At 40.6% G+C, this 17524-nt stretch overlaps 1 protein-coding gene and 1 pseudogene across 2 annotated transcripts in view; one reads left to right on the forward strand and one right to left on the reverse strand.

Moving 5' to 3' along the window:
* CERS6 (ceramide synthase 6) overlaps window positions 1-17524 on the forward strand; it is a 278575-nt gene that overhangs the window by 18624 nt on the left and 242427 nt on the right. The gene's annotated exons all lie outside the window — the stretch shown is intronic.
* Window positions 3723-3965, reverse strand: LOC121150795 (annotated as a pseudogene).

Consider the following 17524-nt stretch of genomic DNA (forward strand, 5'->3'; position numbering starts at 1 on the left):
CAGTTACTTGAGTTGTCACTATTGCCTTTCAGGACCTGTGTTAATAGGAAGCTAAGACCAAGAGCCAAAGCCAGATTCAATTGCAGGTATTCTAATGTGGGAGATGGTGTGGAGCTGGTACCTAAATCCTCCCACCTAATCTGTGGATTGAAAAGTATTTCAATGTCAAATGTGATTATTAATGTCACAAAAGTCAGTAGTTGAAACAATTTGAACGTTTTAGAGTTATCAAGCCTCCTTAGAAATGCGAATTAAAAAGTACCTAATGATATGTCTGTAATCTCCCTGGGCAAAAATTTCTGTTTGAAAGCAGAATTTTCATTCATAACTCTCATCCCTAAATGTGATCAGAACTGGAATTATTCATGCCTGTTTTTTCCATAATACACATTTCCATAAGCTGTTTGAAGATCTTGAGTCTCAACTTTTTGCATCAGAAAAACTTTTAAAAAGTACTTATTTGACAGGTGGACCATGTTAGTGTGGAGCTGTGAGCTAAGAACGCAATCCAGACCCCTTACTTGGTGGCACTGATCCAGCAACTTCTTGAGCATCGCCTGCTGCCTGCCAGGATCTGCTTTGGTGGGAAGCTGCAGTCAGTATCCACGGTCAGCACTTGGTCCCGGCTGGACAGCTTCACCTAGTAACTGCCAGGCCAAATACTTGCCCTTCATTCATTCCAATTTTCATGAACTTTTCCCAATTAACCTTATATGTTTATATGTACATATTCCTATATATTGTACAAAATATACATTCTTTGGAGTTTTTCGGTGAACTTACCTAGTTTTATGTTTATTTCCATATATATATGCATTTGGGGGAAAAAAACCCTTTCCTTTAAGCACGAATGATATAGTCTAATTCCTGTTAAAAACTTGCTTTTTTTCACCTAATGTCATGTCTTGAAGATTTTTCTGTTAGTAAGCACAGAGCCATTTTATTCCTTTTTAAGAAGATTTATTTAATTATTTATGTTAGAAGGTCAGAGAGAAGGAGAGACAGAGAAAAACGTCTTTCATCCACTGGTTCACTCCTCAAGTGGCTGTGTCAACCATAGCTGAATCAATCTGAAGCCAGGAGCCAGGAGCCTCCTCCAGGTCTCCTCTGTGGGTTCAGGGTCCCAAGGTTTTGGCCCATCCTCTACTACTTTCCTAGGCTGCAACCAGTGAGCTGGATGGGAAGTGGAGTAGCCTGGACATGAACCAGTACCCATATGTGATGCTGGCAGATGCAAGGCAAGGACTTTAGCAATTAGGCTACTGCAAAGGGCCCCATTTTATTCCTTTCAGTGTGATAAAACAGTGTCCCATCACTGGTGTTTCATAGTTCCTTTGACTAATTCTTTATATGAGCTGTTGGAAACAAGTTCTATAATATACTTCATTTTTAGTTCAGACTTTTCTGTATTTAGGTAAATTCCTGTTAATTGATACATACATATAAAGTTGTAGCAGTCCATGAATGAGCAACTTAAAATTTCCATAAATGCTGTCGAAACTTTTCAAGAACAATTGCCTGCATTTACTACCCCTGCCAGCAAAGTATCAGAAAATCCATTTATCGTGTTGTCCTTCTCTTGATGTAGTTTGACAAGCTGTCGTAACCTAAAAAAGCAAATAGTTATTTTAATGTGGTGGCCTGCCCAAAGAACGGCAACGTGGGGACCTGCCCAAGAAGGAGATGTAATGGTATCTGTCATTACGAGACATTTTACCACTCTTTCTGGACCAGGGAAATGGGAACAATCATCTTAAAATATAAGCAGGAATCCATTTAAGTTAAACAAAAGCCTTAATTTATTACCACATGTATGAAATAATAAGTGGAGATGATCTCTCCTTTTGTGGAATTTATTTATTATCAGAGTAGTCACTTTTGGTTTAACTACTCTACTGGCAGAAAAAAAATTTCTTTTCAGCATCTTAGCAAGTGACAACCAAGAATCAGCCTCACACAAGAGAAGGAACTCTTTCAGGACAGCTGGCTGCCTGCCTTCTCCTAGCCACCGTATAATCTAACACCTTTCTGCTTAGGGAAAAGTGAAATTCTTGTAAGATGGAATACATAATATTTCTGTGATCTTTATGAATATGTTTAAATATTGAGAAAAGCTAAAAGAATGATTTCATGGCCAGTAGATTGTTATCAACCAAATTCAATGATTAACGTTTAGTCTTTTTTTTTTTTTACTACCATGAAAACTAAGCTATACATATTATGACAAATGTTTCTTGGCTGCTTGAACATAAAGCTGTTCTCTAAGCATAAAGGTATTCTAGTATGACTTTCAAAAGTAACTATAAATGTGTTGTATTGCAAAAGAGAGAGATTGAATCTCCCATTTCTCAAAATGCCCCAAAGAGCCACAGCTGGGTCAGGCTGAAGCTAGGAGCCAGAAACTCCATCTGTGTCTTCCACACTGGTGCTAGGGGCCCACATGCCTGGGCTGTCACTTGCCATCTGCCAGTGTGTGCATCAGCAAGCAGCTGAAATTGAATCAGAGCCAGACTTGAATTCAGGCAAAATAGTTTTGTATTAGGAAATTGTTTTCCTTTTCTTTCTTTCTTTTCTTTTCTTTTCTTCCCCCCCCTTTTTTTAATATAGAGCATTACAGCAGGAAAAAAAAAAAACTTGTCCCTTAGGGATTTGGCAAAAGTATGAGAAAGCAAGACCAAAAATTTAGGCTCACTGAGTATACTTAATGGGTGCATTTTTAAAAAATGAGGCTGCTAGTATTACTTCAGTAAAAAATGGATGATTATATGCAATATCTCACTTTTAATTCACATATATACATATGTACTTAAGATTTATTCATTTGTTTGAATGAGTTGGAGGGAGAGACAGTAAGACATCAATGTTCCTTCCATTGGTTCACTCCCCAGATGGCTGCAGTGGGCAAGGCTGGGCCAGGCTAAAGCCAGGAGCCAGAAGCCTGTGTGAATGCAGGGGCCAAAGCACTTGGACCATCTCCTAATGCTTTCCCAGGCCATGAACCAGGAGCTGGGTTGAAAGTGGAGCAGCTGGGGCACAAGCTGGCATCCTTAGAAGTCTGTGTTGCAAGTGGCTTTACTTGCTGAATTATGGTGCTGTTACCAAGAGACCATAAGTTTACAAGAAGTAGCTAGATGCTTGTTTCTTAATATTTCTTGGCTTTAGAAAATCCACATAAAGTACCTTGGTGCATACATCATGCTCTGAGGCTCATTTGCTTCAGGCAAACCTCTTTCAAGGTTATTTGACTCCTATCCCTGATATGGCTTTGTTTATGCTTCTGTGGGTCATAGTTGGTTTTTCAATGTGGAGTGCAGTTACACTCTCAGATGCAGGTATGTGCTCAGTATTCTTAATGACTAAGCTTAAGGCAACAAGTTAGCAAGGGTTTAAATTTATGTTAAGTAAGTGGTCACAGTAGGAGCTTCAGAGTTCAGACTCATAAGCCGAAATAAACCTGAGTTATCTTTAGTATTTTCCAAGTATAGAAGGAAAGAGCAGCAAAAGAGATTAACTTATTATACTAGCTTTTGGTCACTGTAATGAAATACCAGGGGCAGACTTTTTTTTTTCCTCATAATCAGATTTATTGAAAAACTGACATCAAAACAGGGGTTAACTTGTAAAATTCAACAAAACTACGTTATGTTATTAGATTCACTAGAGTTACTGAATTTATGATAAGACTTACTGTGAGAAAACACTAATCCAGGAGGTTATGTGGATCACTGGTATTGCTTTCTTCTAAAGGAGCATCCTACTGTGAGTCGGGCCTTTCTTACTATAGTCTGGCATGTCACACAAAGGACCACTGTTAGAGCACGGCTGAATATCGTGGTGATCTTATAGCAACCTGGTCGTCATACATCCATCAAGAAAGATTTCGTACTCTGAACTAGCTGTTCATTTTTACCTTTTTCCTTTTCCTCCTCCAAGGAGGGATGCCACCAATCTGTGGCCAGAGACATGCTGGTGGCCTGTGAGCCTGGCTCCTAGAGGCAGGCGTCTTAGAAATCAGTGAGGTTTAGGTAGCTCCCAAGGGCATGATGTAGGCAGGAGTTCAGCTCTGGTAAGGGATGTCCTGATTGCGTTGTCATGGGCGGCAGTGGTGGAAGAGAAGCCAGACAGACTGGGAGGGGCCAGGCTCTGGGTACAGTGACAGTGCTCTACTGGAACTGCCTAGGTGTCACATGAGTGCGTGTCCCTGGTGACTGCCCAGCAAGCATGCTCTCTGGAAAACCCTCTGCCCCAACACTGCACATGAGGAGCAAGCTTCCAAAACAATGACCTGTGGGCCACAGGCCAAATCCACACCCTTGCATCCACCATTCCCAGGGTTTGACTGCCTGTAGGGATCATCATTTCCAACCACTGCTTTTCATTATGCTTTCACTCTGCTATCTTTTTGACTCTTTGGAGGAAAACTTTTTCACATATAGTGAAAAAGTATCAAATGGCACAATAGGAGGAAATATACATTGAGAAATAAAACCTCCTCCTGAGATGCAATCATGTGTAGCTGTTTTGCATATCGAAGCATATGTCTTGGTGAAATTGGGCTTGTGCAGCGACATTCCACAGACTGGGTAGCTTAACTAACAGGAAGTTATTTTTGGCTGAGACAAGATCAAAGCAGTAACATAACCAAGGTCAGGTGAGGGCCTTCTTCCTGGGTTGCAGACAGCTGTCTTCTCAGTTTGCACCCACATGGTGGATGCAAGGAGAGAGAGTAGGCGGGAGGTCCAAGTTCCATTTTCACCTGCTAATTACCTCCTAGGGCCCCACCTCACTCACCACATTGGGGATTTCCTTCTACATCCTAATTTCACCAGGGCACAAACATTCACCCCTAGCTATATATTTATGTATATATATCTCCCCTATGCAATTCATTTAACACAAACTCTCTATGCTATTTTGTAGTACTTTTTTTTTCCATTTCATCTATTTTAACATCTGTATATACTTTTTTTCTGGTAAATTTTACCATGTCATTTGTATCTTATATACCAAATATAGTATATGTTATATGTTTATTGTAATTTATCTCACTACTCCCCTGTTAGGAAATGTCACAACAACTGTATTTATTTGCATGTGAATGACTTCAGCTAAATAAATTCCTATTGTGAAGTTGCTGTGGTCATCTTTACATTTTACTGGGGTTGTCAATTTTCTTTCCTATGGGGCTGTACCTGTTGACATTTCCACTGATTGTAAAATTGGCATTTCAATTTGCTTTTATTTTTAAGTCATGCTTCAGCTCATTTTCATATCTGAAATTCACTTGTATTTCATCTGAGAATTATTTGTTATTTTTGCTTTTTTGGATGTTTAATTTTTTTAAAGGATTTTTTTTTGCAAAATTTTTAATTTTTTACATACTGTATGTTTTCCATTTGTCTTTGGACATTAATTATGATATTTTCCCTGGGCTGAAGATTTACACTTTTATCTGGTATGCTTAAATGACATGTTGCTTGGAGAAGACTTCCTCAAGCAGGACCATTTTCATGGAAAACAGCCCTTACCTGCAGGGAGGGGCTATGTCTGCTTCTGGCATTTGAAAGCTGAGCAGAAGGTTGAAGGTCTTACAAAGTTTGGATATGTTCCCTTAGTCTCCTGTTTTAGTCACTCTGCTCAGTGTCCCTAAGGTCAAGAGCTCTGTGGTTCAATACTTTGGCTGGGAATGGGGAGGGAAGTCACTTGGATTTGGAAACTTCATCTGGAGCTCTCCCTGTTCCTTAGACAGACTTTGAATCAATCCCGCAGTCCCCACTGAACCTCCAGAGGTATCTGGGGCTAGCAGGTAAGGTCAGGTACTCAGCCTGATGGGAAAGTTGAGGAGTCATGGAGTTGGCTCTGGCAAGGAGCTCCTGAGCTGCCTGCTACCTTACCGGCAGCAGATGTGTCTTGGTGTAGCTTAGCACTCCATCTTTGACAGCTGTGAGGATTCAATCCAGGAGACCTCACTCTAGTGACCTGTTGTGATTTCAATTGCCAAAGGCCTCACCTCTGCACCTCATGGTCGATTAAGCTTTTTTTTTCCCCACGTCTTTATGCCAATTACAGAAGTCTTTGTGGATTGAATGTCTGCCAGAATATAGGGGACAAATGATATTCAAACCATACATGGTGGATAACATTAATTGCACTAGGCTCTGTTACTCATGCATATGGGGTGGTGGGTAATTTGAGGGTTTTCTCAAGACTGAGATGTTACACATGCCCCCGTGAGTGGATTAGCTCCAAGAAGGGCTGTTTGATTTGAATTCTGCGACTGCCAGGGATCATTAGGCTGTGATCCTGGATCAATTAAAGAATCCCTTTGATGCTGTGTGATGAAGATTGTGTTTGCCTTTCAGATGATGAGGACTTGAGCCAGCGCAGGAACATGCTCATTGATGCCCTAGCACAGCCGGTGGATTCTGCTTCTTTAAAACTGTGAGAGGAGTTGGCACCGATGAGTTTTCAGACACTGAAGAGCTCATTCAGCTATCCTGAGAGTATAAGTGTGTAGGGAATCTTCCCAGTGCCTTTGCCTTAGAGTACATAGTTGACATTCAGTTGTCCATATTAACGGAGGGGAGAAATGGCATGAGTGGATAACAATAGATGATATCTTGCGTCTTTAAATATGCCCAGGAGCTCCCCTGGTGTTTGCTTTGGCAGTATGCAATCATAGACTCTTAGCTGAAAGAGAACTTTGAAATACAAAAGTCTGGAGCTTTGCAGATGAGAGAATAAAGCTGGAGGTTATTGACTTGCATAAGATCACACAGTGGTGTGAGTTTAGTGACAGAGTTAGGATCAGAAACAGGTAGAGTAACTGTCAATTCTGTGGGGTTTTTTTTTTCATTTTTTTAGATTATGTTTGTTCAGGTTAAGTAACCAATGCTACTGCAGTACCTGAGAACTGTTGTCTAGGAGCTCAGCCAAGTATAGGATGAGAGATACATGTGCTCAGAGGATCAGAAGTAATTTTTAAAAAATTATTTATTTTACTTGGAAAACCAGAGTTACAGAGAGAAAAGGAGAGAGAGAGACCTTCCATCCATCCACTAGTTCACTCTCCAAGTGGCCACAATGACCAAAGTTGGACTGGTCCAATGAAGCTTCTTTCTGGTTCCCCATGTGGGTGCAGGGACCCAGGGGCCTAGGTTATCTGGGACATGAACCAGTGTCCATGTGAGATGCCAGCACCAGCAGGTGGAGGATTGGCCTGTTGTGCCACTGCTGGCCCCCAGGAATAGAAGCTCTTTTGGGTTTCTGTTCTCTCTGGTGTCTCGAACTCACCAGCACAGCTTCAAAGGTGTAGTGTAAGGGTACAGGCCACTCAGTTAAGGGTGAACAGCTTAGACTTGGGAAAGTCAACACAGAAAACATAAGTTCAAGTTAGAATCAAAGTGACCACTTAGAGTCTGTTGGGGAGTCTAAATTGCAGATGGAAGTCCTGGTGTGAGTGCGGATTCCTTAGAAAGACACAGAAAAAGGACCCTGCTTGTTACAGGAAAACAACAGTGCCTCGGAAGCTAGGCCCGCTGTGAGTAGGTAGCCAAAACTGTATAGCACTAAAGCATCACTTCTGCAAATATTTTGTACTAACCTGGGCCCCGTTCCCAGGGCAGCATCTGCATCGGGGATCTTCGACAAGCTTGTCATTTGAAAAAAGTGACAATTGCAAGCTATAAGCAATAAGCTGAGCTTACAATTAAACAACATTCTTTTGCTCTGAAGATGTTTGATTTCTGTTTTTTTTTAAAGGTTTATTTATTTTCATTGGAAAGGCGGATATACAGAGAGGTGGGGAGACAGAGAGGAAGATCTCTCATCTGGTGATTCACTCCCAAAATGACTGCAACGGCTTAAACTGAGCCAATCCAAAGCCAGGAGCTCTTCCGGGTCTCCCACGCGGGTGCAGGGTCCCAAGCCTTTGTGCTGTCCTCAACTGCTTTCCCAGGCCACAAGCAGGGAGCTGGATGGGAAGCGGGGCTGCTGGATTAGAACCGGCGCCCATATGGGATCCCGGAGTGTGCAAGGCAAGAACTTTAACCACTATGCTATCGTGCCAGGCCCAATGTTCAATTTCTTGGTTAAGTTGGATAGTCTGTAGCCGGTTGGGACTTCTAGGTGTAAACAGTATTATAAATCCTGGTTCATGTTGTTTAGCCATAGGTCTAAAGTTGGCTTTCAGGAGTACATCAAGTTTCCATAGCTTTGCCTCATAATCCTGTATGGTTTTTACTTTGGTATTAAGAAATAAAAGCTTAGCTGATTATGTGAGTTAAGTAGGAATAACGTTGAAATCACACCCAAGTGAAAAACCAGTTGTTTTACTCATAGGTACACATGAGCATCTATTCTCCTCTTTGGTCTTGATGAATCTGAAATTGTATTACTTCGAATATGTTTGATTTAGATATAATTTTGGTGTAAAGTTGATTCCCTTTAGAAAACGACTTAAGCCTAGGCTGAATTTTTGGAATAAGCCTTGAGGAATCTTTGTCAACATTGTTGAAAGGTTCTCAAAAGACTCTATTAGGGAGCCTGTTGTGATTTGGACATGATTTGAAAATCCCTAATGGTTCCTATGTTGAAACTTAATGCCCATTATGAAGTATTGGAAGGGTGGAAGCTTAATCTGGTTGGTGTTGAGAGGTGAGGCCTTGGGGCCTGATGAGGATTTGATAAAACATTAGGATGGAGTCCCACTGATTGAATATTGGTGGCATTAGGAGAAGAGGGGTGTAGAGAGACACATCCCCTGTATTCTCCCTTCTCCTACACCTCAGGCAGGCTTAGCACTCAGCCAGCATGAAACCATGCAGATGAGGAACCTCAACCTTGGACAAAAGTTGTTTTTTTTTTTCAGAAATAAGTTACTCAGCTTCAGGTATTTCATGATGGTAACATGATGGTAGAAATCTAACAAGTAAGTAGGCATTTGGTACTGTATTTGAGATACTGTCATTCCTTGTTGGAGTGCCTAGGTTCAAATACTGGCTCTGCTCCTGTTCCCAGTTGCCTGCTGATGTGAATCATGGGAGGGAGCAGGTGGTAGCTCAAGCAGCTGGAACGCTGCCAGCCATGTGGGAGACCAGGATGGATGTTCCAGATCCTAGATTTGGCCTAGCCTCGCTCTGGTTGTTGGGGTGTTACCCGGAGAATGAGAGAGCTTGTCTGTTTTTCTCTTCCTGCCTTTCAAATAAAAGAAATCATTAACAATTAAAAGATATAAATATGAGCAATTTTGATTCTTAGAATTGAAAGAACACTAATGCTAAAATAAACTATGGTATTCAAGATTGAATCAATGTTTGAGGAAAACAATTAAGTGAGGGTTTCAGAAGAAAGTTGCAGAATATTGAGTGATGGTGGTTTGTGAACCGTAATCAGAAACTAAAGTAGCTTTTGTTGTAGTTTTCTTGATTTAATTGAAATGAATGAAAATGAACATTAATTTCCCACTTGCTTATAGGATTTAGATAGTGATGATGGATTTGATCAATTCGATTGGAAATTCTTGGGCTAAGGACCACCAAGAGATGAGTGAGAGGCCTGGGCCATCCTTAGCTGCCTTGGGTTTGGGGGCTATACCCAGAAAAGCTGAAATCACCACCCCTGTGGGTCTCTTACTGTGTTCAATAATGTCGGCTTCCCAGAAAGTAAAGAGAACAATTTATGCCTGTAGCTTTCTCATACAGTGAGTCATTTTCTGAGTGGTCTTCCCTCTGTTCTGCTGTAGTACATAACTCATGCAAAACAAAAATCTGATTTCAGCTGTGTCAACTTCAAAGGGTTGCAATCAAGAATCTGTCTGAGGGGATTTGCTGAGAGGAGTTTCTGGTTTTCATTTGTACAACTGGAGGCTCAGACTATCTTTGATCAATGTAGTGGCAAGGAGCTGAAAGCAGGTTTTCAATTTGCCACTCTCATTTTTAAACTTTTGTGTTTTTTTGACTTTCATAAAGCTCTCCAGGTTGGAGGCAGTGTACATTTGACACAATTATCAGGTTTCTCTTTGTTAGAACTAATCTTTAAATTGAAAGAAAAATGAAGTGTCGGATGATTGGAATAGCTGATTATAAAATATCTATGCCTAGGAAGTTTTGTAGTGGTTTAACTATTGTAAGCTCCATTATAGCCCAGTAGATGACGAGATTATGCATGTGTGTACACATTCAACATATGATGGTCTGGACAGTATAAAGTCTGAAGGCAGGAGTAAAGGAAAACAGGAATCAGACAGTAAGTGCCCACTGTGCTGGGACTGTTGTAATGACTTTGTGATGGCTGCAGTGACGGTATTGTTTTGATGGTGTTATGGCTAGCATGGATTACTGTTTTGTCATCAAGCACTATTTTTAGAACCTTAAAAGGAGTCTCACTTAACCCACATGTCAACTCCATGAAGTATATTGTATTTTGAGTTTTATAGAAGTGGATAGATAATTAGGTTTGTGGAGGTATAAAGAAGTGATCAACACTACACTGCAATGTTTTCTTTACAAAAGCTTCCTATTTTTCTGTGCTTGGATTGAAGAATGAAAGTGATTATGTGAGGACTGGATTTTGGTTACTGGTGGCTGAGAATTCTCTGAGTTTCACCTTCTTCCATGCAAACTGGCAGGTGATGGGAAGGCCAACCCCTTTTGAGAGGAAGCCAACTTGGTTGAGAGTTGGCATGGAAAATATCTACCTGTTGCTTGAAGAAAAATTCAGAGAGGAAGCCTGACATGGGAGAGAGGCAGGGATCAGGAGCTGAGATGCTTACCTAGCCGTACTGCCATTATGACAATGAGGACTTCCTGGAGCCAGACTTCACCAGATATGTGGGTCCAGTCATGTTTAGGAAAGCAAGGCTAAGACTGTTCAGACTGGCAGACATTTAGCATCACTGGGACTCAGGTACCTGAAGGCTCATTAGCTCATTATAAGGACTGTGCTCTGCTTCCACCTCCAAAATTTCTGATTAGTATTGCTTGACTCCCTCTCCTTCCCTCCACTTCCACAATATTAAGGATAAGATTTAACTTATTTTTTTTCATTGGGAAGTCATATTAGATTTACAGAGACAAGTGGAGACAAAGAGAAAGATCTTCCATCTGCTGATTCATTCTCCAAATGTCTATAATGACTGGAGCTGAGCTGATCCAAAGCCAGGAGCCAGAAGCTTCTTTTGCGTCTCCTGTGAATGTGCAGGGTCCCAAGGCCTCTGGCAGTTCTCTACTGCCTTACCAGGCCACTGGCAGGGAGCTGGATGGGAAGTGGAGCAGGCACTTGGTGCAGTGGTTAAGATGCTGCTTGGGATGCCCTCATCCATTATCAGAGTGCCTGGCTTAAGTTCTAGTTCTTCTGTTTTCAATACAGTTTCCTGAGGATATACTGTCTGAGAAGCAGCAGGGATGGCTCAATGGCTTCCTGCCACCTCTGTTGGAGACCCAGATCAAGTTGGCAGGGCCTGGGTTTGCCCTGATCAAGCCCCGACCATTTGTGACATTTGGGGAGTGAACCAGCAGAAAGAGATGTTTCTCTCTACACCCCACTCCTCCATCTTTCTGCCTTTCAAAAAAAACCCCAAATAAATAATAGTAATAATAATAGTAATAATCGGGGTGAGAAATATAAAAGTACAATCAGACAAGTCTGCCTGTATATAATCTGACAAGTGCTTTTTTTTTGTCCAGGGTTTCTTGTTTTGGCTCTTTGTCCCCCTCACACTCCCTTCCTGCAAATCTTAAGCAAGACAGAAAGTAGCTGTCTATTTTAGACCAGTGTGATGATGTGTACTGTGCAGTCCTGAGTTTATACCTTTTCCAGAACTGAGTGCTCTGCCACCTTTACAGCTAGAAATGGTGTGTTTTTGGGAAAGATTTATTCACACTCATTTTTGGAGAATTCTGTAGGTTTTCTCAAAACCCAAGAGTATCCTCATTAGAAGAATTTATTTACTTTATTTTCTTTAACGATTTATTTATTTTTATTTTTATTGGAAAGGAAGATTTATAGAGAAAAGGAGAGACGGAAAGATCTTCCATCCACTGGTTCACTCCCCAGACTCCTGCAATGGCTGGGGCTGTGTATGATTTTGTGGACACTATGTGTTCAGTTCATTTGGGGAAATACTCAGGAACACCATTGCTGAATCACATGATAAGAATATATTTTGCTTTCTAAGAAGCTGTAAACTGTCTTCCAGTGTTTTAGTACCATTGGACTTTCCCGCTGGTAGTGAGCATATTTGTTGTCAAAGCTTTGGATTTCAGGCATGTTAACACATGTGCAGTGATATCTCATTGAGTTAATTTATATTTCCTGAAAGATATGATATTGATAATCTTTTAGGTATTTGCAATTTGTTTATCTTGGTGAGTGTTCAGAGCTTTTTTGCCTTTATTCAACAGACTTGTTTCTTTTTGTTGTGTTTTAAGCATTCTTTGTTTATTTGGGGAACTTGTGAGTCCTTATCAGGTGTGTGTTTTGTAGGGTCTCTGTAGCTTCCGCATTCATTTTCTTAATACTTTTGTTTGCAGAGCCAAAATTGTCAAATTCAGTGAAAGCCAATGTATGGGTTTTTTTTGCTTTCATCAACTATGCTTTTAATCTTGTATCATTGGTCCCAGTGGCGTGGCCTAGTGGCTTAAATCCTCGCCTTGAATGCCCTGGGATCCCATATGGGCGCCGGTTCTAGTCCCAGCAGCTCTACTTCCCATCCAGCTCCCTGCTTGTGGCCTGGGAAAGCAGTCAAGGATGGCCCAAAGCCTTGGGACCCTGCACCCACGTGGGATACCCAGAAGAAGTTCCTGGATCCTGGCTTTGGATTGGCATAGCATAGGCCGTTGCACTCACTTGGGGAGTGAATCATCACATGGAAGATCTTCCTCTCTGTCTCTCCTCCTCTCTGTATATCTGACTTTCCCATAAATAAATAAATCTTAAAAAAAAATCTTGTATCATTAAAGTTATCACCAAACCCAAATGGGACTAAACTTTCACCTGCATTATCTTCTAGGCATTTTGTTGTATTTTCCTATTATATTTTGGACTGTGGTCCATTTCAGATTTGCTAAAGTTCTCTGGATCATTTTTATTTTATTTTTTTATTTATATGTCTAATTGTTCCAGACCGTTCTTTGAAGGGTGTCTTTTCTCCATCAAATACCCTTGCTGCTCTATCAAAGATCAGTTGCCCTTGTTTGTGTGGGTCTATTTCTAGACCTTCTGTTGTCTTGCTTTTAAACTACCATTTGTGGCAGGCACTTTGGGTCACTGCTCCTATGAATCCGCCTTATAATGCAGGTCATACTTTTACTCACAACTGCTGAAGGTCACTGAAGGTCCCCCCACATATTCCTTGTCATATAATGAAAAAAAAGGCTCATATTTCACATCTCTTTGTCCTTAGCCTCTTGTTCATCACTGCCTTTCATTGCTAAAGTCAAACCCGTTCTAGCAAGTGAGTTTTATAATTTCACTGAGTCGATTTCATGATTTCTATCAGTATGGCTTCTAGGAATGAAGTGCATCCTAACAGCACTGTTGTTTCATAAAATAGATAATGTTCATTTTACTTGTAGAATGATTCTTATTTTCTTTTGAAAATGAAATTACTGTGTTATGTATATTTACTGAAACAGAGAGGGCTTGAGGTCCTCATATCCTGTACCAGACTGGCTCCTGCCTCGGACCACCTCCAGTTTCAGCCTCCTGCTCATGTTCCCCGGAGAGGCAGCAGAACTTGAGCCATCTAGTGATTTTTAATTTTAGATTTTATATATATATGTGTGTGTGTGTGTGTGTGTGTGTGTGTGTGTATAATTAGTATATAATAGTTAGTATTTATCCTCAGGTCATCTCAGCATTGGAATCTTGACTTTTATTTACCCTGTAAGTATTGCTCATGTGTTCCTCATGTATGGAATGATTTACACTGTATCCTGGACATTGTATATGTTATGCTTGTAGATTTTGTATCTTCTTATTTTCTGAACAATGTTAATTTTTTCTCGTTTATTTGCTGTTACAGGAAATGTTCCCATTTACACTATAGTTTGCCTTGCCTTTTGTGGATGGTGATTCTAATCTCAGTTTAGTTTCCACATCATTTATAATTCATGCCTGTCCCATGCATATGCCTCTTAAGGATTGTTTTGTGTGAGACTTGGGCAGCATTTCCAGACTTAGTTCCATTCTCAAAACCTTTGTTACACTGCTAGGACAGCTCAGGGTGCAGCCAGAAATTTTACAGAATCTGAGGAATGCCTTGAGCATCTTCTTTCTCTCCCAGAGCCACCCCTCCTCTTTTCCTGCAGCACCCCTTTTTCGGGTTAGTGAGACCTTGAGTTGGGGTTCAGCTGGAGCACAAGGTGCTCACACTGCTGGCACAGTGCTCTGCTGCTGTGGAACACTGACTGCACGAGGACAAGCTTTCCAAACCAAGGAGAAAATCCACCTGGGAAATTCACTTCCTTGGGAGTCACTGCTGTGGGACTGACTCTTCTCCATGACTACCCAGTTGGTTCAGACCTCGGAGTTGGCTTGCATATTAAGCTTATAGCTGCTGCATATTGCACAGGTACTTCTGCAATGTCTAGAGGTTGGGGCTGCCCTGAGGAAGGCCACAGTCTCTTCTTCCCTTCCGTCCTTGTCGCTGGTCACCATGATTCTGCTCTTGTTTGATGCAGAGCTTTGAGCTGTAAAAAGCCACAAAACTAGGCTCTACTGAATTTACATCCCTATGGGGAAGCCACAGCCCCCTGTGTTTCTTCTGTTTCTGTCTTACAAAGTCCTTCTGCCCCTCAAAAAAGAGTGTGAGCGTGAATATGATGCTGGTGTGGAGCCTGAGAGCTTGCAGAGAAGACTGTTTTCAACAGCTATTTGAAAGAAAGCAGCGTTAACATATTTAACAAAAGAAGATTACAGGAGAAAAGAATATTAGGGAAGAAGTATTACCGATTCAGGCGTAGATTCTGCTATCTTCCTTGAAAATAGAGTTTTGAACCACATTTATCTTTGTCTCATCAACACAGCCTTATAGTGTTTACTTTTAACTAATTTATTTTAGAGCAACAATCTTGGCCTCTTTATATTTGACTGTATATTTATCTATTGACAAAAAACAAAACGTTTGTCACTTGTCACATTAGTTTATTTCCCACAAACTATTTGTTCTTTTTAAAGCTTGAGGTTTGTATCATAAGGGCGATAATGCTTATTATAGACATTTCAAACAGTAGAAAAGTTTTAATGATTTTCTAGTTTTTTTTTTTATGGGGACGGTACTTCAGTAACAGTGGAGAACAGTCAAATTTAGACAAGTAACCTACAAGAAGATGAATTTCTCGTTTTTTAAAAATGTGAAGATAATTCAAGAAGTTCCTGGATGTGCAATTAAAAGATAAATATGTTTTGGTGCACAAATATGGCATTCACACATTTTTGATAATGCTAAATTTCCATGTACTATATGACAATCCCTCACATATGGTTCTCAAAATAATTTTGCACCAAAGTAAACCAATTAGGGCTAGTGTGATGGCATAGCAAGCTGTTCCTCTACCTGCAAGCTCTGGTGTCCAAATGGGCATTGATTTGTGTCCCAGCAGCTCCACTTCAAATCCAGCTCTCTGTTTATGACCTCAGAAAGCAGTAGAGAATGGCCTTGCCAAAGCCTTGGGCACCTGTACTTATGTGGGAGGTTGGGAAGAAGCTCCTGATGTCAGCTTTGGATGAAGCTCAGCTCAGCTGTGGCCCCTGCAGCCATTTGAGGAGTGAACCAATGAAGAGAAACGTTTTCCTCTGTCTCTTCTTTCTCTTTTTAATGCCTTTCAAATAAAAATAAATCTTTAAAAAAGGCAAACATCTTTTAGTTTTATCTGCATGACTTTTCTGAGATACCCCATTACAATTATTTGGTATTTTAAATCTGTCCTGTCACCTATACAGTTGTATCTTAAGCACTTTCACCGTTGTTACAACACTTAAAAATTCTCCCTAAATAAAATTTATCTTAATTTTTGGATGTCTTGCATTATTTACAAAAAATATTAAATAGTATAAAGTGAATGTCAAAATTTCCTCTTAAGTATATTATTTTTATCTCCTCATTGGAACCTTTAGTAATAATCATTCCTTTGTGTTATTTGAAACATGTTTTATATAGTAAAATATGTGCTATTTAAATAATTATTTTATATGTATAAAGGAGCTCACTTTTCCTTTCTTTGAATATATAAATATTTTTAACATACAACTGTTCTGTTAAATCCATTTGCAAGTGTAATTTTAATGGGTAAAGAATTTCTTTTTATTGAAATTGATTGTTTTAGTGGCACTCTATTTCCCTTTGCAGTACTTTTCAAATGAAGGGATCATTTTTTAAATGGGAGGGTTTTTTTTTCAAAGATTTATTTATTTTTATTGCAAAGTTAGATATACAAAGAGAAAAGGAGAGACAGAGAGGAAGATCTGTCTGCTGATTCATTCCCCAAGTGACCGCAATGGCTGGACCTGAGCCAACCCAAAGCCAGGAGTCCGAAGCCTCTTCCAGGTCTATCACCCGGGTGCAGAATTCCACGGCTTTGGGCCGTCCTAGACTGCTTTCCCAGACCACAAGCAGGGAGCTGTATAGGAAGTGGGGCTGCCAGGACTAGAACTGGTATCCATATGGATTAGGACATGTGCAAGGCGAGGATTTTAGTCTCTAGGCTATCATGCTTGGCCCGGGACCTTTTGTTTTTAAATTATCATAATAGGGCCTGGCACGGTGGCGCAAGTGGTTAAGGTCCTCTCCTTGCACGTGCCAGGATCCCATATGGGCGCTGGTTCTAATCCCGGCAGCCCCACTTCCCATCCAGCTCCCTGCCTGTGGCCCGGGAAAGCAGTCGAGGACGGCCCAAAGCTTTGGGATCCTGCACCCGCGTGGGAGACCCTGAAGAGGCTCCTGGCTTCGGATTGGCATAGCATCAGCCATCGGCCGTTGCGCTTACTTGAGGAGTGAATCATCGGACGGAAGATCTTCCTCTCTGTCTCTCCTCTCTGTACATCCGCTTTTCCAATAAAAATAAAAAATAAATCTTTAAAAAAATTATCATAATAGCCTTTCACTCCCATGTTATCTGAAACATCTTATCTCTTCTACCCATGTAAACAAGGTGACATGTGAATAAAACCTAGCTTGCCCCTTAAAAATAAAGTACTGAGATATCTGTTTATCTGCCTTGCATTTCCTGAACTCTTTGACCCATCAGCTATAGATGGGGCATCAACAGATTAACAATGATAGGGACCAATTTTAGATAACTGCCATGCATCATTGTGTATTATAGTGTTTTTATAGGCAGAGCATCTGGTATTAGGTGGTTATTGTGGAAGTGATAAGGCTTCTGCATTTCATGAGACACCAGGATAAATACCTGAACCTTATCAAAGACAACATCTAGAAGAAGTTAGTTAATATAAAGCAAAAATAATACCATGGGAAGGATCTAGGAGAAAGTCAAGTATATTTTTGCCCCTTATATTTACA

This window comes from Ochotona curzoniae, unplaced genomic scaffold (assembly GCF_017591425.1).
Source record: "Ochotona curzoniae isolate NIBS_2020 unplaced genomic scaffold, NIBS_Ocur_1.0 contig_2210, whole genome shotgun sequence".
Classification (NCBI taxonomy): domain Eukaryota; kingdom Metazoa; phylum Chordata; class Mammalia; order Lagomorpha; family Ochotonidae; genus Ochotona; species Ochotona curzoniae.